At 42.3% G+C, this 20880-nt stretch overlaps 1 protein-coding gene across 2 annotated transcripts in view; it reads right to left on the bottom strand.

Moving 5' to 3' along the window:
* Positions 1-17427, bottom strand: part of NEDD9 (neural precursor cell expressed, developmentally down-regulated 9) — a 179474-nt gene extending 162047 nt beyond the window's left edge. The window contains exon 1 of one of the 2 annotated variants that reach the window (XM_014844512.3): positions 17260-17427. The gene's annotated coding sequence lies outside the window, so the exon portion shown is untranslated. Of the gene's footprint in view, positions 1-4355; positions 4502-17259 lie in introns of those variants that run through there. The other variant, XM_070515630.1, reaches the window with a different exon arrangement.
* Positions 17428-20880: the final 3453 nt, after the last annotated feature.

The raw sequence follows: 20880 nt of genomic DNA, 5'->3' as shown, positions 1-20880 counted from the left end.
GAGATAATTACATAGGTGCCAATTCAAAGTTATCTGTAAGTTCCCCTCATTCTCTGTACAAACTTTACTTTTACCTCATGTGCTTCTGGACGTCTTCCTCCATGTTGATGGTTAGAAGTCTTTACAGCAGTTTCTCAAGAGCTGCTTCAACCACTGTTAGGCAGAGTTGAAAAATTTTCTCTTTCATCATTTCCCAAACAAATTGCCACATGTTCTTAACCCGGGGCTTCAGGGAGATCCATCACATAAAGTTGGCATCCAATCCACTAAACACTGTTTTTGTCATGAAAACGTTCTCTGATTGGGAGAGCTTACCGTCTTGGTGCGCCATTTTGTTGCCAGATAGCTATTCCCTTGAGACTTGTCCCATGTCTTTGAGGGACAAACCATATCTTGAAGCAGTGTAGTTGACAGATACATCAAAAAAAAATAAGGCCTTATCAAGTAATTTTCTGAAATTCCTGTCTACATCGTGACAGAAGGAGTAGGTCGGTGTGGAATTCATAACTCAACTGTCCATCATGTGGTAGAATTCTGCAGGCTTCAGTTGTCAGTGTGTCACAGAGTAGGGACAACAGTCCTTTCCAGCTCCAAATTCTGTGGTTCCGGGAAACTGCTGTTGGAAGAAGACTCAGTTTCTCATGCCACCCAAAAGGGAAAGTATGGATAGATTGAAGAGAGACCAAGCAAAAAAACCTGCCCCTCAGGGTGAAGAGGGTGTGACATATGAGGAAAGACTTAAAATAAAAATTGTATCATGGATTGGCAAAATAACAAGCAAAGGAGAAAATGATCAAGAGTCTGCTAATAATTTAAAGAGAGTCTAGAGAAGAAGAGAAAATGAAATAATTCTCACAGGTAACACTGTGTGGTCACCGCTTTGCCAGGGAAGGGCACTGCTCCTTGCCTCCATGGACCTTTTGTGAGGAGCTGACAGAGAGCTTCACAAGATCAGAGTGTGTAGCAGAAAGAACAGAAAGGGTACACAGCAGAGTTTCCTGCTCAAACTTGAGAGACAGGCCATATCCTACACACTTTGTGTGTCTGCATATGTGGTGCTTTTTCTTGTTGCCATTTACTTTTGGAGCACTCAAGTTTTACTCAAACAATGAAGTAGCGGAGGCATGGTCTCCAGAAGTAAGCAGCTGATCTGGAAACAAGAAAACAGCTTTTTGCAAACCTGGTTTTGGGTTTTGCTAAAAGAAACTTTTGTGCATAGACTGCAGTACTCAGAATTGGAGGACCCTAGTTAAAGTCTGACGAAACCCTCGACAGCACCCTCTTTTTACCCCATACGCAGTAGATGGGTAAGAAATGCTTGCTGATGAAAGAAGGAAAAATCTGCCAGTTTTGTTTAAGCAACTTAGAAGTATAGCAACAACAAAAAATACATATATATCCCTTGATAATTATATGTATATGGAGATATAAATCTCCATATATACATAATCTAAATGTGACCCTAAGGAACAATATCTAACATTATGATGGAAGCTATACATGTTTGGAGGAGGGAGAAAGCAATTGGGGTAGGGATGCTCAAGAAAAGATGTCAAAAGGATGGAATAAGTGAGCTAAACCTGGTACCTGGGTAAGAAGGAGAAATTAGTCTGGTCAATGGTAAAGACACAATATTCAAGGAATATTTGGGAGGTTGCATAGGAAAAAAAGAGTCTTAATGCATCCTCTTATGCTGGCACTCTTCCTTTTCTCTCTCCCTAGTTTGTGTGTCCTGCTTCTTGCTTCTCTCTGCATGTCTTAAGCTCTTCCACAGCACCTTTGGGTCTGGCTACTAGCAACCACAGCTCCCACAAATACTTTGACTTCCATATTCTATGAGCTTCACTTCTTACTTTTTCTAGATCCCATTATTTATTCTTCAAATTATGATATTAAACAACCCAGTCACATTATTCTTTCACTTTAGCTTCCTTGGCTTGCTTGCTTTTCTCGCTGGAGGGAGAGATTTGTGTGGGTGTCAAAATCTGGCACTAGGTTGACTATAGTCATCTAGGAACTAGCCACCTACACACTGGCAATATGTTATAAACCACTAAACCCATCTTTTTTTAGATGGCAATACATTAGGAACTGAATGTTAAAGCAAGAGACCTTTATTGACCGTTCACCATGTGTAAATTCTATGCTAGGCTCTACGGGGCACAGAAATGACTAAGATGTTTACAAAAAGCTGCGTTTATTAGAAGAGACAGACTCATAATAACCAACTATGCTAATGTTGAAATAAACTATTGCTCTAAGGCTCTTTGTTTCATCGTACTGTATGACCATATTGCAATCACCATGGATAGTACATATTTTTTTAACTTAAAATTCTCACAAAATTTCTCTTAAAGACTCTAACTGTTGAGGCAAAATTCAAATGATTTTGCTAACCCTGTCTCATTTCTAAATCCTTTTTTTAAAAAACGAAAAGATCTCTCTCAATTGGCTGCAGTCAAGGACTCCATCTCAATACAGAGCTTTCTCTGATTCAACTGAACTAACTTGCGCCACAGTTGCCTACCGCACACTCGCAGCAAGCTGTGGGATACGTCTGCTGCCCGTCCCACTGACATCACCAAAGACACGAAAACCTGGTGAAAGATGATGGAGAGGGAATTCTGGGATTTAAAGAGATTGAGTAACTGGTTAGCATTGGGAGGGGGTGAGCAGCAGAAAATTCTCTGTCAGAATATTTTTAAGCCTAAAAGTGATTTACAATTAGATGATTTCAATTATCATGTGACGATTCACTATCCAGATCTTATAAAAGAAAATTCTTATGGATACAAATCCTGAAAAGTGAGGGACATTAACAAAGCATGCCTAAATGAGTAGGAGGGAAAGATTGTGGTAAATCCAGAATAGACTCATTTGGGGCATTAACGTACTAAACCATGTCTACACTCTAGGAGTGGGTTGAATTGATGAGAGTTCTACACCATAGTGTGATATTTCCTGTAGCTGGAGGAAACAATGTTTTCAAAACAGTCAGCTACACTTAAAGGCTCCATCTGCTGTGTGCCTGAGAAGGGAGGGGTCTGTCACCTCTATTCCTAGTTGAGGTCTGAAGGATACTATTTTCCTTATACTAGAATGAAGTGAACAAACGCATGGTTGTTTTTCAGTCAGGTAGATGTGAATTCAGATTCCAGGTGGGCTAATCTTGGCTCTGTAGTCATTCTAAACCTCAATACTTATTTTCTATTTAATAGTAATGGCTAACAAAAATTTCTAGGCCTTCCAAAGTATAAGGCACTGTTGTAAGCAGTGGAGATACATTACTTCATCTAATTTCCCAATAATCCATGAGGTGATGTGCAGAATAGAGTTAACATGCAGCATGGGGCTGCTATCCTTAGGAGGGCCTGCTTGCAAGGTTGGCCTTTGGCTGGCACCTGGGAATGTGGATTTCAGGAGCGTTTTCACCATTCTTTGATAGGAGGTACTTACTGTACCTAACTGTGCAAACAATGTGGTTTATGCTGAACAGCTGCTCTCCTAGGAGTCTGGAATTTTGTTACGTGCCAGAGACAGACTGCCTAGGTGACCGGCCCTCCACCAAAACTCTAGCACTGAGTCTGTAATGAGCTTCCCCGGTAGGCTCCAGATCACATCCGCCATAACTCCTTGCTGGAGAGATGAAACATGTCCTGTGTGATTCCACTGGGAGAGGATTCTTGGTAGCTTGTGCCTGGTTTCCTCTGGAATTTACCTCATTTATTTTCCCTTTGATGATTTCAATTTGTAACCATTTGACGTAATAGATCTTAGCTGTGGGTATGACTATATCCTGAGTCCTTTGAGGTCTCGTAGTGAGTCACGAACCCGAGGGTGGGCTTGGAGATCCCCAAAACAGGTGTGTGACATTACTATCTCAGTTTTAAAGGGAACACAGCTGACTCATGGAAGGGTAAGTAACTATCTGAAAGTCACACAACAGGCACATGGCACAACCATGATTTGAACTCAGGCAGGCTGGCTCCAGAGACCTTCTTCTAACCCCTAGGGAGGCTCTAAAATTATTGTAATAATGCCTCCCTCCTTGGGTGTTTGTGAATCAAAGGAGGTGAGTTTGCTCAGAACAAACTCCTCAATAAAACTCTATCATTCCATTATTATGCACCAGGCTTCTATCTCTTCCACCCACTAACCAGAAACTCTATCACACATTTCCTGCAGCCCAATAACAAGTTGAATGTCTCCAAGAAGTTGAAACATCTATAAGGAGAGAAAAGGGAAAGGAATAGCATAGAACTAATCCTTCTCTTTTTTTAACAACAGTATCTATCACAATACTTTTGCTTTGCAAGCCTAACAGAGTCTCAACACTTCCCCTCCTCTTTCCTTACCTCTTCCTTGGTCTCCTTGTGTCCAGCTGGGAGGGGTTGGACACTGTGGTGATAGAGATGAAGTCAGTACAGCAGGCTGAGTGCTTAGAAGAAATGAGGCAGAAGTAGGAATGGGTGGGCACTTTGGGCTGATCCCCTTTCATTATGGAAACCACATTTTCTACCACTGGCCCCTCAAATGGGAACACCTTGTCTTAGAACAGAATATTTAACATTCTGTTTGCTGAAATTATTTCACAATTACCTTTACCACTTCCTCCCTTTCAAGCCTTCTAGTTAATGCAGAAACATCCCATTTCTTTTCAGTGAGGAAACTAGGTGACCCCAGCATTCCACAGACCTATTTTTGCACTGCTTTCAAAGAAAAACAGCTCTTTCTGCTAAAGGCCTGTTTGCACTGTCATAGCAAACGTGTGGCAAGTGGCCATGTTGCCTTCGTTGGTAGATCAAGATATCCCAGTTACCACTGAGTTGGCTAGAGCACAGTACACCTACATGGTAGAATTTGAAGGGTAAAAGAAGATGTCCCTGATTTAAAACCTCATCTTCTTCATCTACCCCCCCAAACTCCCTTTACTAGAGTGGCAAACTTCTTAATCCATAGTAAGAAATATGGCTGAAAAGGTAAATAGCAGGTGAATAGCGGCTTGGCGCCACATCAATTGAAATCAATGAGACAAAATCCTTCCCTACAAGCACAGTTTGCTAAAGCAAAATTGGAAGGAGCCCATGGGTATTAGGTACTTGAAAAGAGGACTTGTTAGTAATGAGTGCCAAAAACAGGAAATGGGATTTAGGAAGCAAAACTGGTGGTACTGAAGGGTCACTTCATGTGTGCAGGAGATTTTTCCATGGGAAATCTTGACCCTTGATGGTCAGCACTCTAACAGCAATATAGGAGAGATGGAAATAAAAACAGAAACTTCCTATCTTGAAATAAAATGGATTTTCATCTAAGGACAATCAATGTCTTCACACCAAAGACATCTGCACTGTTAAGGATCCACCCCAAGGAGTTGCCTCATCATCGGAAGAACGTCTTTAGGCAAATGACTTAGTCAAAAGACCCGGGGTTCAGTTTCAGTTGTGTCATTTGATTGGTTGCTCAACTTCACGTAAGTTACCTCATCTAGTCCACCCCGTCTCCTCAGTTTCATTATCTGTAGAGAGTGGGGAATATAATAATAATCCCCAGAGTCATTGTGAACATTAAGATGATGTGGGTTAATGTGCTGACGGAATTATAAATTAGTACCTAAATATTAGCTATTAATGTTTTGATCAAGTGATGTTAACTAGCACCAAGATTGAACAGAAAAAATCAAACATAAAATAAAAACCTAGTTTTCACGGTATTGGACATTAAGAAAGGAGGGTTACCTCAGGAGGAGAGCCTTATAGAGCTAAATTACAAATGGAAAGGCTATTGCAATAAAGTCACTATACGAGTGGTCAAAATATTAGCCTGTCCACGTTGCAGCAGCCTTAGTCCTGCCTCCTGGGTTTGTCTGGTTAAAATCATACACAGTGGTCTAAAATTGCAATGAGCATCAATTAAGATTTAGGTCAGAGCCTCTGAAGTAGCCAGTGATTTAGTTTCTGGGATTAAGGAAGACAAAGTCTTACCAATGGCTGGATAAGAAGAACATTCCTTTCTATTGTGATCATCCTACATCAAGGAAATGTTTGAAATTGAGGCAGCGTAGTGTGATGTACCCTGCTAAAGTTATTATATGGTTGAACTTTTGAAAAATACAGCAGCACAAATGTGTTTTATCAATCTTTACTGTTGGTAAGAATCTTGGAGAAAGTAAATTGGACGCATCTCCCAATGTAGTTCCCTCTAAAAGGGATCATTATTCTAAAGGACTCATCATGCCTGTTGGGTTCAGATCCATCGGCTTGGAGTCCCCTGTCCTCTCCCCATTGTTCAAACATCCTGTGCTTTCTTCACCAACGCTACAGACTGTCATTAGGTTTAGAGTAAGCTGCAATTAGCGAGTCTCAGCTTCTCTTACAAGAAACTTACTTTTCAGTGGCAATTTTTGTAACGGTTCCTGTCTGATTTTTAACTCTTCGCTGGAGACCAAACTCCCCAGCTCAGCCGCTGGCAATGTGATGCTAAGAGTGAAAGCTACCCCTTTGCACCAACTAATTACCATCATTTCTTAAATTTAGCTGTTAGCTGTTTTGGCACCTTCCACACAGCCCTGCTTACAAGTAAATCCTGCAGAACTATGAAAGGCCTGGCCTTCCTGTCTGAACTCTCAGAGATTTACAAGACTGGATCTCGGCTCCCACAGGGAGTCTTCAGCTGGTCAGGGGTGGTAAGCAAAAGCTTTAGTGTTTCAGGGACCCGCTTGCATTTCTTTTACTGGGCGAAGGTGACAAGGTCTTTGCCAAGGTCACTCAGCTCAGTGACCAATGGGCTGCTTAGACCTCAAAGCTGCTTCTCCCCTCTCTCCGGGCCTGCAGGGCCCTGTGCAAGGTGAGAAGGAGAGATGGGGATGGAGGATAATCAGAAATCCAAACAGATCGAGCAAGGCTTTAAATTTAAAAGGCAAAACAATGACGATTTATTTAACTTACAGATAAAATAAACATAATTTATCAACTATATTTATTCCTGTAATTCCTCAGTAGCACAGAAAATCAAGAGGCATCTATACTTTAAAGGTAATACAATGATTTTTTTTCCTGCTTATTCCTGAGTCACACTGAGTTAACTACTGTAACATTGGGTACGTTACGAATGAACACACAATGAAACAAATCATCCCAATAGTTTTCTGACTTTAAACCCACTTGAAAAAAGTTCCACACTGGAGGGACAGCTGGTCCTGTTCCCCGTGGTGCCCCACACACTGTAGGGGTTCCAAAAATACTTGTTGACTGATGACTGATACACTGGTTAGTTTACATGATGGCAAAGGATATCCTCCTGATATTTCATTTTATTACTTGTATCTATGTGCTCCTGTTTATCACCTAGGTAATGAAATACCATTTTGACTTTCTTTACAGAGGTTGAGCTGAATTTAATTGGATCATTTCATTCATCCTGGAAGCCTCTGGGGTTATTTTTGGTTTTTTGTGGTTTTCTCTTCCGGAATTCTTTTCATGTCAAACTCTACTAGCTCGTTAGGCCCCTTCACTTTAAATGAAACCCTATTCCCTCCCCTCCTCTTCCTCTGACTAGCTAATATGTATCAAGCATTTAATATGTCGGATAGTGCTTTAGGTACTTGCGTATGTTGACTCATGGAAAACTCAAAACCGTATATTGACTCATTAAAACTTCAAAACTATCCAGTGAGGTAGAACTGTTGTTACCTCCTTTTTCAGATGAGAAGCTGACAAACAGAAAGGTAAAGTAAACTACTCAAGAGCACACAGCATGGATGGTGGAGGTGGGATTCGAACCCAGGCAGCTGGCTCCAGAGCTGGCCTCTTAAGCCCCCCACCAGCTATTCCAGCTCTCTTGTATCTGCCCATTTCTGGAACTCTGAAGTTCATGGGTTTTTTCTACAAGGAGATAGATAATAATAATCATTTTACTGAAAATGGGCTTTGACTGTATGTTCTATTGTATTTGTTGCTTTGGATTTTGTTCACACTTTTTTGCATCTTTGTGTCCAGATCAGGTTGATTCTTTTTTAACTGTAGCATTAGTATCATACATTCCAAAGTGTGGATTGCCAAATTATAACAAGGGCACCACTGATGGACATTCGGATTGGCTTCATGTTTTCAATGTCATGCACAATTGCATTTCAAATTGTCTCAAAAGAAAGAAACTCATGCTAGGTTGAATTCAAACAGAGAGCGTTGGGCCGAGACGCTCTTTTATGCTGTTAAGAAATAAACCATTCAGCAGAGAAAAAATATGACACAGAAGAAACCAACTCTTCTCTAACTGGGTATTCAAGGAATATTATGGTTGAGGATGTTAATTGATGTAAGTAAAAAATCTTTTCCCTATGCATCACTTTAACTCTGATGCTAAATCATTTTACTGCTAAATCATCCTGGCAGGAACCCTGGAGGGCCGAGGCCTGAATCACAGCCTGCTTAGAGTAAGGTATTACACAAAAGCTTCTCTGAAGTTTTCCTACGGCTGAAGCAAGCAGCCAGCAACATTTTCTCTAAAAAATGTTCAGGCCAAAAATATTCTCCACTCTGCTATGTTAAGTTAACTCTGTTTTTCAATCCGGTTGTTAGTCAAATATTGGAGCAGATCTAGATTTAGTTGCCTGAGGAAGAGTGTCTTTGCCTACAGTACATGCAGCCCGAGAGGGCAGGCTTCTTGCTTTCACATGGACTGCCAGGACTGCCGCCCACTCGGCCAGTGCAAGAGGCTGCCTTCCCGTCAACGGGATCCACTCCTGGGCCCCTGGAAGTGCACTGGTGCACAGCTGTCTTGCTCCTCTGCTCAGGCCACCTTTTCTGCCCTTCACAATCTCCTCCTGTTTTTCTACATCTTTGCTGTTCTATGAAGACCACCCTGAGCCTCAGCCCTCCTAAGCAGGCTTCCCTGCTGAAACCGCTCTGCTTCCCCTGCACGGTAGTACTCGTCTCTAACATTCCCTCGGTGGTTCACCCACTCACTCATTCACTCATGGATTCCTTCAACAGATATTTATTTTGTGCGTACCAAGTGCAGAGATACAACAGTGAACACAACCAGGTCCTGCACCCACAGGGCTGGCAGTCCAGGGGAGGAAACAGGCAATCGGCAAATCCAGGGATTTACCACGTCAGATGGTGATAGGGGTGGTAAGAGACTGGGTGTGTAAGGGGGGACGGGGATGTTTTTTATACAGCATGGTAAAAGGGAGGGCTGCAGGATAACGTGGCGTGTGACCCTAGAGATGAATGGGGACATGGAGGGGCCTTACAGGTATCTCCTAGAAGGAACTTCCAGTGTGAAAGTCCTGAGTTGGGCTCATGCTTGGCCTCTTGGGGGAACATCAAGGAGACCATCTACCTACTTTTTAAATGCGATTTTTGCTTTGCAAACGTACGCTAGCTCCTAAACTAAGGAGCTTCGTGAGGTTCTGGGGGCTCTGTGTTGGAGATAACAGGTGACAAATTGCAAGGATGCTTTCTTAGTAAAATTCCACTGTTCGACGCACACCATCTGTAGAATACATCCTTGTGCAGTCTCCAGTCCTCACCTAAGACTGATTGGATTACCACCCCCAGCTTGTGGCAGTCGAAGGTTTGCAGAAAATGCTGACATTCTTAGACTGTAAGCTATGCATGTGACACCTCTACACCCATGGTGACTCAACAGCAAGCCAGCACAGATAATCCCACCATTTTGAATAAATGGATTCTCAGTTCTAAACAACATGAAGTGATGCCTTTAATTCTAATACCTGCCCTTGCTTCAGACAAAAAACAAAAACATAATGAAAAAAGAGGCCAATAAAGTAAACAACTTCCACCAACCAGAGAAAGAAAGGAACCCCATCAAGTAGTCCCAAGTCTTTCCAAATCAATCCTTTCAAAATCATAACACCTGAATTAAGAGGTTCTTTTATCTGTCTTGCCATAAAAATAAAGGAATTATGAAAAAAATTAAGTAACTATGTACAAAATATCCTGGTCATTTTAAGTACAATTGTATGCAATTTGTTAACCCTCACTGTGCTTTTGAAAGCTGTATAATGGATAGCATATTGTGTGTAATTGTCGAAATGTGTTTATAGTTATCAAGTAATTTACATCTGAGATCCCTTGTTGACCATAAAGTCCATGAAGACACAACCTCAGTATATCCCAATACCATATTATAAGGGAAAGTTGGATTTGATTGACTCGAGTTGCATGTGCAGTGCTTCTGAAAGGCACAAAACCTACTCCAAGTGTTTTTAATTACCTGGGCACCTCCCACATATGAGGTCCTTGAGGATAGGGACTTTATCTGCTTGGCTTCAGTACTGAATCCTCAGGACCTAGCACAGTACCTGGCCCCTAGTGGGCCCTTAAAAAATGTTAAATAAATAACTGCTAACTTATTTTCTGAAATGAGATATGGTGTCTGTGATAGTTAATTTTGTGAGTCGACTTGGCTAGGCCAAGATACTGGATACTGGATATTAGGCCAAACATTGCTTGAGATGTTGCTGTGAAGTTATTTTTTAGGTAAGATTAACATTTAGGTTGGTAGACTCTGAGTAAAGCAGATAACCCTCCATAATGTGGGTGGGCCTCATGTAACCAGTTGAAGGCCTTAAGAGAAAAACACTGACTTCCTCCAAACATGAATTCTGCTGACAAGACTGACTTTGCACTCAACAGCAGCGTCAGCTCTTCCCTGGGTCTCCAGCCTGCCAGCCTACTCTGCAGAGTTTGAACTTGCTAGTTTCCATAAATGCATGAGACAATTCCTTAAAATAAATCTCTCTCCCTATATACATATATACACACATCCTGTTCTATTTCTCTGAAGAACCCTGATTGATACAGGATCTCTTGGTCATTTACTCTCTCAATGAATCAGTCAATACATATAATATACGGAGAATCATTCTTATCCACCAAGGACCCACAGCATGTAAAGCCAGACCAGGGACACAACCCCTGTCACTAGCTATTGAGCTCAACTTCTCCACTCCATTTCATTTCTCCTGTGATACAAAGCACCTGCATATTTTCTATCTAGAGAAGCCGGTGCTGAGAGACTATTGTCCTTGCTGAAGCCATGTTGTGATGGAGAGATGTGAGGCACTGCCTTACTACTGTGCTTTTAGGGGAAAATACTTCCCAGAGTGATGTTGAGCCACTTACAGTATCACTTCCTCTAAACGTTTCCACTCTTTATGAGTGAAGATGTGGGTGGGGAATTTCAGAGTCATGGAAACTAGTCAAAAGGTTACGAAAGGGTCATGGTCACAGTTGATGACTGTGTGGCAGCTAATTAGTCCTGGATACTGTAAGGAAAAGATCAATCTAAAAACATATCTGTGGGGATCATCTGGGGAGCATTTGGTTCTCTTCAGGATCTAGCAGAGTGCTTAGCACTCATGTGCCCATTGCTGATCTGGGGAAGGATGCTTTTGCAAAGTAAGTACTCACAGAGATGCTTCCGCCCAGGGTTTCTGTGGTAGGGGAAGTGGACTGTGAGCGTGGAAGCTTTCCTTAATGTGTCCACAATCTGCACAACTGTGCATTCAGGATTCTTTATCTCAGGGGGTCATTTCTATCGCTTCCTTCCCTCCCTTTAAGGCCCCTTCCCCCCTTTGATGTCTTTTTCCTTCTGCCTTTCAGGTTCCTAATTTATTCACCTCTTATCCCTTATTCTAACAAGAGGCAAAGCTTCACATCTCTCCTGGTAGGATTTTGTGCACGAGAGAGAGGGACATTTGGGAGCCATTGTGCTTCCTGAAATTATACTCTGAGCCTTCATCTTTGGCAAGTCCCTAGCACTGTCATTGATAGAAATAATAGGTTGTCATGTGTCTACACGATAGAATGCTATACAGCCATGAAAATGAATCACCAACACCTGTTTGCATCGACATGGTGACCCTCAAAACCAACGTTGAGCCAAAGAGCCAGATATGGAAGAATATTTATGGTATGATTACATTTGTTTAAAGTTTCCAAATAGGCAAAAATAAACTGCATATATGCCTAAATTAATTCACATATAAGTTTATATATAAATCACATGCATATATGCATACATACAGGAAGAAGGACCTGGCCACCCACTTCCAAAAAAAACTGGCCATGAAAACGCTGTGACTACCAGCGAAGCATTGTCTGATAAAGCTCCAGAAGGTGAAGGGATGGCACAAAAAGACTGGGCAGCGTTCAGTTCTGCTGTACAAACAGGGTCACTAGGAGTCGACTTTATGGCACTAAGCACAGAGGCATGTGAGGCCAATCTAAAAAAGGAACGTGCCTAACACCAAATTTCAGACTGCACTTCCCTTTGTGTGGGGCGTGGGTGGAGATGGATACAATTGGTTAGGCGGTGCAGCAGGCTTCAAGAATTGGGAAGGGAGGCAGTAGGTAAACATGTTTGGTTTATTACTTCTATTATTATTTAGAATGTATGTACATACCCATTATATACACCTCTTTGTAGTATGAAATGTTTCGTAATATTTAAAAAATTTTCTAAAGTGAAATTTACCTGGATTATTAACCCTCATTTGTCACCTTCCTTGGAAAGTGGAGGGAGGGGCGTGAGGAGGAACAGCTGCTCATAGAACTTAGATAGAAAATTAATTGTTACAGCCGTTCATCAAGCGAAGGTGAAAAGGAATGTGGATGCATTGTCACCTCCTCATCACCTCATTTCACCATTGTTGAGTTCCCTCTGAAGCCCCAGGATCCTTCCTTAGGGCAGAGCTACCACAGGATGGGGTCTTGCGGTGTGTCAGTTTCCAGTGGCCTTTACCATCACTGCCTGGATGTTTGGGAGCCATTCTGGGCACTGTGAAGTTGTTTATTTGGATGGCCAAGAAAGTCTGCAGTAAACACGGGTGGCTTGGACACTGCCTGTCTAGGATGACCGCGCCATCCTGGCCCTGCGCATGAACCGGACAGGCACAGAGTGGAACGAGACACAGCATGCCCTCGAGGGCCTCTGCTCCACTGGGCCTCTGCCCAATCTTCTCTCATTCAAGTCCCACCTTCCAGAGTTTGCCATTTCAGGTGTGCTGCCAGTACAATTAGTAACACTGTTTTTCTTTAAATCAACTCACTTTTTTTTCACTTAAAGTCAATTATATTAAAAAGAAAGTTTATACCAGTACTCCAAATAAAAAACCAATGCCATTGTGATTAACAGAAGGTAATCATGAAAAATAGATGCAGAAAAGCAAAGCCACGCTATTGAATTTTAGCTAGCTACCATTGCCTGCTGATGGCTCATAGTCTGAGGTTCACTTTCTCTTTGTTAAAAGGTAAATGGCCGGTGGTTAGAGGATTTTAAGATCAGGCCAAAATCAGAGGATCAAAGGCGTGAAAATGGAAGTTTTCTCTCTGTGACAAAGTCTAGTGATTCAGTGTGATTTAATGCCATGTCTGTGTATCATGTACCACGTAAAAGGATCACAGTGTCCCACACTTTGGGAATTTTGATCAGATCAGCTGTAGGGAGACAGGAGAGTGGAGAGGGCTTGTAGTGGGATGTGTCTGCATGTAGTACAGTTTCCTACAGGACATGTTAAGTCGAAAGGAATTCTCCCTGGGCCAGTACCTGGGTCCCTTCTCTAAGTGGCATCTCAGAAATTGATGTGGAGGACCCTCCCTCACATGACACTTGAATGGATATGAGGGATGTCAGATCACAGGCATCTAAGGTCAAATAGAGTTGATCCTTGGAGAACAGAAGATGAAACCACTTGAGTATCCACAGCACTCTGTCACAGGTGATCTTAGTTCCCCCAGAAGCAGACTCTGACACAGGATTCAAGTGCATGTAGTTTATGAAATGATCCCAGGAGACCTTGGTGAGGGGAGGGAAAAGGGAAGGAAGGAAGGCCATCAAGGGCACATTATCAAGCCAGCTAACACTGTGGGCAACTGGAGCTTAAGCCCACGGGGGAACTTTATGGTCCCTTTAAGTTTTCCACGTGGAAACTTTGGGAAAGGGTGAAACACATGTCTTAGAGTTTTTCCAACAGGCATGAGGGACCTGGGATATTTATAGGCCATTGGAGAGTTAGTTCCTGGGCATTCTCACCTGCCTTTGGGCAGTTACAGTGGTCCTACCTGGTCTGGAGAAAGCTGTCAGGTCATGAGATAAAGATTCAGGCTGTTAGAAGTCAGCCCAGTCCTGATGAGGCCTGAGGATGTAGGTAGGTCACTGACTGCTTCTACCACACTACTTCTCTGCTAGATACTTCAAAACTTTGTTATCACATCTAATCCTTACCACAAGGTAGCTGTTTCCCCTTATTTACATGTAGAGAAAGAGGCACCAGGCATTACTTCATTTGACAAAGTTAGACAGTCTCTGTGCTCCATCACCTCTGGTTACACCTTCCTGGTCTTTCTTTTCTTCCTGCCTTTTTTTCTTCTTTTAATATTGAGTTGAAATTGGCAAAGCATAAATTAGATGTTTCAAGGAACAATTCAGTGTATTCACAATGCTGTGCAATGACCACTTCTATCTAGTTTCAAAACATTTTTATCACCCCAAAAGGAAACCTCATACCCGTTCAGCAGTTGCTCCCCCTTTTCCCCAACCACCAGCCCCAGGTTACCACCAGTCTGTATTCTGTCTCTATTGATTTACCTATTGAGGATATTTCATATAAACGGAGTCGTGGACTTTTTGTGCCTGGCTTCTTTCACTTAGCACAAAGTTGTTGAGACTTATCCATGTTGTAGCGTTTTTGTGAATAATATTCCATTGTATGGCTATACCATGATTTTTTCATCCATTCATCTGTTGATGGACATTTAAGCCATTTCCACTTTTTGGCTATTGTGAATAGTACTGCTATGAAAATGCATGTATATGTACTTGGTTGAGTCCCAGTTTTCAAGTCTTTTGGATATATAACTAGGAGTAGAATTGCTGGTTCATATGGTAATTTTATGTTTAACTTTTCAAGAAGCCATCCTAATCTTCTTGGAGAGCTCATTCTCCTCTACTTCTGTTTAAATTTTAGAATTTCTTGAGGTTCAATCCTAAGCCACCCTCCTCTTTTCTCATTTGATGCTCTCTGTCAAGTATGTATCGTCCATACCCATGGCTTCAATTACCATCTATATGCCAAGGATCCCCCAGGCCTCTGCTCTGAGCTCTATCTAGATGTTGGTCAGTGTCAACTGCCTGGCTGACATCTGCCTTTGAATGTCTGCCAGGCCCTCCAAAATCATTAGTTCCAGAACTGAACTAACCCTGGACCTGGTCTCCACCAGCTTTTCCAGTTTCTGTGACCAGTATGAGGCATCAATGTCCATTGGGATTCCCAAACCAGGAAACAGAATCATCTTTGACCTTCCCCTCACTCTCCTTTCCTGTCTGCCACCAAGTCCTGTTGCTTTTCCTTTCTAGATGACTCTTTAATTTGTCTAATTCTATCTCCACTGCTATCACCCTTGTCTTGTCTGTACTCCCATAGATATTCTTGCTTGGCTGACTTCATCAACCCTCTAACTAGTGTCCCTGTCTGTATGCGTGGCCCCCTCCCATCCGTTCTCCACACTGTATCAAAGGGGATTCCTTAAAAGTACCAAAGGGGTAATAGAGCACATGTGTACAGTAGTAATTAGTCTTTGGGTGTGAACATGATGTAGTCTACACAGAAACTGAAATATAATGGTGTATATCCGAAATGTTATAAACCAATGTTACCTCAATTAAAACAAAATGCAGATCAGATCACAACACCCCTAGCTTCTCCATCGCTTTTAGAATAAGCAGTATCTTTAACACGGGTCTTTTAGGCTCATCTTGAGCTACTCCCCTCTTCCCCCTGGCCATACTGGCCATAATTTTGCAGGACAATTCTGTGGCCCCCCACCTCAGGGCACGGTATAGGCTGTTCTCTCTGCCCAGAGCACTAGCCAGCCCTTTGCCTTGTGAATTCCCACGCCTCGTTCAGTTCTCGTCTCCACCTTCTTCATGGAAACCTCCCTGACTCCCAGATGAGATCAGCATGTTCTGGTCCTCATCCCATTTGTGTCATCATTGACTAATGGCTGCTTCTCCCCTCAACCGTAAGCCTTTTGGGGGCAGGGCGATGTCAGTTTTGCTCCATTTCTTGTATGTTTTGACTTAAAAGTGGCTGCCACACAGTGAATGCTCACTAGATACTTGTTAAATAAATGAACTAATTAATGAGAAATGGTGGAGCTCTAACTCAAAACTGATTTCATATTCTTTTCCTTCCACTGCTCCACTTTGCCCCATTCTTAGAACAGGAATGTCCTTGAAAAGAACCCAACTTGGGAGGAAACAGAAACAAGGAGGAAAAGCGCTTGGCTGGTTCCCAGGGTTCTGTCAAGGACAGTTGCTCTTCACACCCACTTCTGGGTGGGAAACCAGTGTCTAGGGGAAAGGAGGCGCTCCTCAAGCAGGAGGTAAAAAGGCTGGGACACCCACTCTCACCTCTCATCACCAGCACAGGGAAATGACCACCCGCCCATCTCCACCAGCTTTAAACAACATAAAACCCCTTTAGAATGACTTTCCCCCTTTAATGTTGTATGTATTCTTCACTTTGAAGTAATTTCAGCAAGATAAAAAGGTTGCCTCAAATCCTTTGTGGAAGAAAGGCAATTGAATGAATAAACGAGTTAAATGAATTAATAAATATAGAGAAACATAAGGATGGAGCTGTTGGGGTGGCCCAGTGTGGACAGGTAGAACATAGTGTCATTTGTCCCCAACCCCTTAGAGATGATGCTAATGACCAGTTCCCTGCAGAACTGGGACACACACTAAGTCCAGTTCTCAATCACCACTTCTTGCCCCTCAGGAGTCATTCCCAGAGAGGTTGACAATGACGTTATAGATGACTCTAATCCACCATGAAGTGTGAGTGACAGCCCACACTTTGAAGTGCTGAAATAATTGAGGAAAAGTGAAAGCTCAGGTTAGCACAGGTGAGCTCTGAGGACAGCTGGAATGGGGGAGGAGCCGTGTACTCTACATACCAGGAAGCACCCACCCTGGATGATTTAAAAAATAGGATCCGGTGGGTTTTAAGTTGCCTCAAAGCCAGTGCCTCCAGATCAACTTGAAGGTGGCCTGGAACCACTCTTTCCTCCTTTGGGGCATGTTGAGTCCCTTCCCAGTTTCAGTTAAGAGGTGTTAACGGTGGGGAACACCACCAGATGTCTGACATCAACTCAGGAAGTTCAGAGTCTGAGTGAGTCTCCCCGCCTTCTCCCCTCAGGCCACACTCAGCAAGTGTTGAGAACTCACCGGGGGCAGAACCACTGTTGGTGAATCATCTGGTCTTCCTGGAGTTCTTGCCCTCTCTCTGGGCGGGCAGGCAGGAGGTAGCAGCTCAGTCCTGCCTCATGATGAGGCTTCTCTCTCGCTGCAGCCACCAGACTTGTTTCTAAAGGCAGCTGTAAGCGTTTCCCCACTGAGCAACCGCACACGTAGAATGCAAGAGGCGTAGGTATGTGTGTGTGTTTTTCCTTCCGGTTGCTCTGAAGTGATGTTGTCTCAGTTCATTTCCTCTCTGTGTTCTGTCAGACCTTCCAATACACTGTGGACGATTTATAGTTTAGGAGCAGGTAAGAAATCTAGTTATTATCTGCACCACTTGCTATTTTGAGAAAGATAGGTGATCTTTACATTATTATTGCAATGAAATTCTGTGCAATATATTTCCAAAGTGGCATAAGCTCCCTTCTAGGCTGCATTGAGGCCAAAAATTTAGGCTATTTTAGGCCAATTAAATTAGGATTTTGTGGTATTATGGAGTCAATTTGTTCCAAACAGTTTCACTATAAATTGACGTGAAACATCCTTTCACTTGACAAGTATTTGTTAAGCCTATACATTGTGACAGCCATCCTGCTAGGGGCTAAGTACCCACGCAGAGATTCCTATTTACAGTGTGGTGTGGAAGCTAGATTCGAGTATGTGGGAGGGAACTGGAAAGTCTCTTAGCGCCAAAGCCTTTGTCTTCTTCCAGCCGTGCTTTTGAGTAGCAGACAAGTGGAGAAGCTCTGAGGCCACCCACCCGGGCGTGAATTATGGCTCTACCCTTCAAGTGCTTTCGATCTTTCTGTGCTTCAGCTTCCTCATCTGTAAAATGGGAATAACCATAGGATTGTTGTGAGAATTAAATGAGTTAGTATACGAAAGCACTCAAAGAGTGCCTGGCACAAACAAATAAGTGAGCAGTATATGAGTGTTTGCTATCATTATTAGTGGCAAATTATATTATTATAAGCTCAGTCATTTGGTTTTTTCCTTCTCTTCCCCACTTCCCACACAGTGCTCATGCCTAGGAAGTGACTAGGGGACATAGAGGGTTGAGGAGAGAGCGAGATGGTCTGAACAACTGATGCTCCCCAAATGATCCAGCAGTGCCTGATGCCTCTGCTCCATCACCAGGACTGGGAAAGGACTGTCCTTGGCCCTCGCCTCATCTTCAAGCTCTGTTCATGTTGTGTGTTGCACTCTTGTGACTTCTGTTTTGTTGTTGTTGTTTTGTTTTAATTTCCTGTGATACTTCTCTGAAATTTAGATCCATGTCACTTATTTTTAAATATTGAGCTTGCCTGAATCAACTTAAGGAATACTCTGCCCATAAGAAGATGCCACATTTAAACAAAGAACAAACACGCAGTTGTGTTCTGCAACTGGGGCTTATAAATACATCAATAACAAGAGCATCTATATAAATCATATATAGTCACATCCACAAGTGGAATTAGCAAAATTCGTGGTAAAAGTATCATCATGGCACTCTATTTTTTTCTTTCTCTCCCCTCTCCTTAAAAAAAGCATTCTTGAATACGTGCTATATATCAATACCTGTTGCAGATTTGAAGTAGAATTATCCTATTTCCAAGCTTTTATTTTGTAGTTCAGAGTATTCATCATAACTGAACAGAGGTAGAGGAGAGGTCCACATAGTACACAATTTTTCAAAATGTCCCTCTATGCATTTCCCATTATACCATCTCAGGTATTTTTTTCTTCATTAGATATTTAAGCAGTATCAATCTAAATGTGTAAATTTCAGAAAAAATAATTTACAGTTATATAGGATAACTCAAAGATTAATGCCACTGAGCTGTCTCCATAAGTCAAAAATACTCTAGAAAGAGTAAAAAAAATTAAGCTTGGGCTTCTTTTAAATAAAGTACTTGAGTCTGGCAACTTGATTATCCTTAACTCTGTTCTTTCATCTCTATCCTCATGGCTTCTTTTCCCACTTTGAACAGCCGGACCTCCCACTGTTGAGTTCTTCCAAATGGAGAGGGCATACCTGTCAAGGCAAACTAGGAGCTCAGACTTTGTCCAAAAACAGATGAGACTGGTTTTAGAAAAACAAGTTAAATATTTTTCCCACTTGGAAAGATGAAGGTTTTCTATGTCTGCTTTCCTACTTACAGTTTTAGATTTTCTTCCTTTTTTTTTGGGTTTGTTTTCTTCTTTTTGATTAGTGGCAGGTTATGCCACATGTCAAAATTTTGACAAACCACAGATGGTTGTGACAGAAAACAAACAACGGTAATTTCTAATCACTCTATCCAGTGAAGATGGTGTTTACATTTTCTCCTTCATTGAAACAGTCTTCATGACTGCTTTAATTAGCTTCTTCACGCTGTCTCAGTGAGCTGGAATCTCCATCAGCACCGCAGAATGTGCCCAACTACCTGTCAAGCAGTAGCCAAACCCCAGGCCACTGTTTTGAATTTGTCATGGATGTTTGGTCCAAGGAGTGACTGTTGTATGGAGTAGAGGCTTAGTGGTGGCGGAGGGAAAAGCGAGGAGAATTTGAGAAGATAAAAAGGTTAAAAGAATCCATGTCCAAGTTGTGTGTGTGTGTGTGCGTGCGTGTGTGTGTGTGTATTTATGATTCCATTTGCTTGACTCATTTCCCTCCACAATTGAAGACAGTATTAGCCATAGGGCATCAGCTGCCCACTAAGGAATTTAAACGAATATTCTCAAGAGTAGGTTTGGCAAGTTTTAAGAGCAAAGTTGTCCAGTGTTATAATGTATGCCTCATCCCTGCTGAAGAATGCCAGTCAGTCTTGTGGTTTCATTTTTAGATGAAGAAATTAGAGCTCAAAAAGATCAAGTTCATTTGTTCATTCAATAACTATTGTGTACCTGCAAACCCCTCTGAGCTTTTCTGTACATTTTTGGTGCATCAATCCACAGGACACAGGGCCTGCCCTCAAGAAACTCACAGCTTGGTGGGGAGATAATCTAGTGAGATAACTATTCCCATTAATTGGTTCACTCCTGATGATAAAACATTTATTGAGCAAGTGCTGTGATAAATAAAAAATGAATGAGAATCAGCTGCTTCCCTAAGAGAAATTACAATCTAGTAGGCATGGTAAAGGGAACATCATCCACCTTCCTCTCCTGCTCTCTTGCTATTTACAATTCTCCTTTTGTCTCTCTCATAACAGGATATCTTTGTCTTCCATCTCTTCTATTCTCCCAGTCCACCAGCCAAATCCAGAGTCTAGCACTCTTACATTTCCAGAACCCCATGACCAGCTATTTCAGCAATGTGTGAATGTTGATTTCGTTGTTCTTGTTCTTCTGGGTGTTCATCCATTTCTAGCTTTAGGTGGAAGTTCAGTCTGCTTTCTCTCATGCTCCAGGGCTTCCCAGACTCACTGGGGAGCGTTAACAAAGGCCAATTTGTTTCCTTGCAAATTCTTCCCCTATAACCTCAGCTGAGGCCCTCGTGCTGCTCAGCAGTCTTCTTATTCATCTCCCACTGACCACCTGTCAAGTCTTCTTTCTAAACTTCTCTCACCCTCCAGAAGCCCTGAGCCCAGCCCTCACCTCATGCCCTCCCTAGGTTAAGAGCTGCTGATGTGAGCTCTTTTAGCA

Source organism: Equus asinus, chromosome 8, assembly GCF_041296235.1.
Source record: "Equus asinus isolate D_3611 breed Donkey chromosome 8, EquAss-T2T_v2, whole genome shotgun sequence".
In the NCBI taxonomy this organism is placed as follows: Eukaryota; Metazoa; Chordata; class Mammalia; order Perissodactyla; family Equidae; genus Equus; species Equus asinus.
Note: the sequence above shows the minus strand (reverse complement) of the source record. Positions and strands in the feature narration are given on the sequence as shown.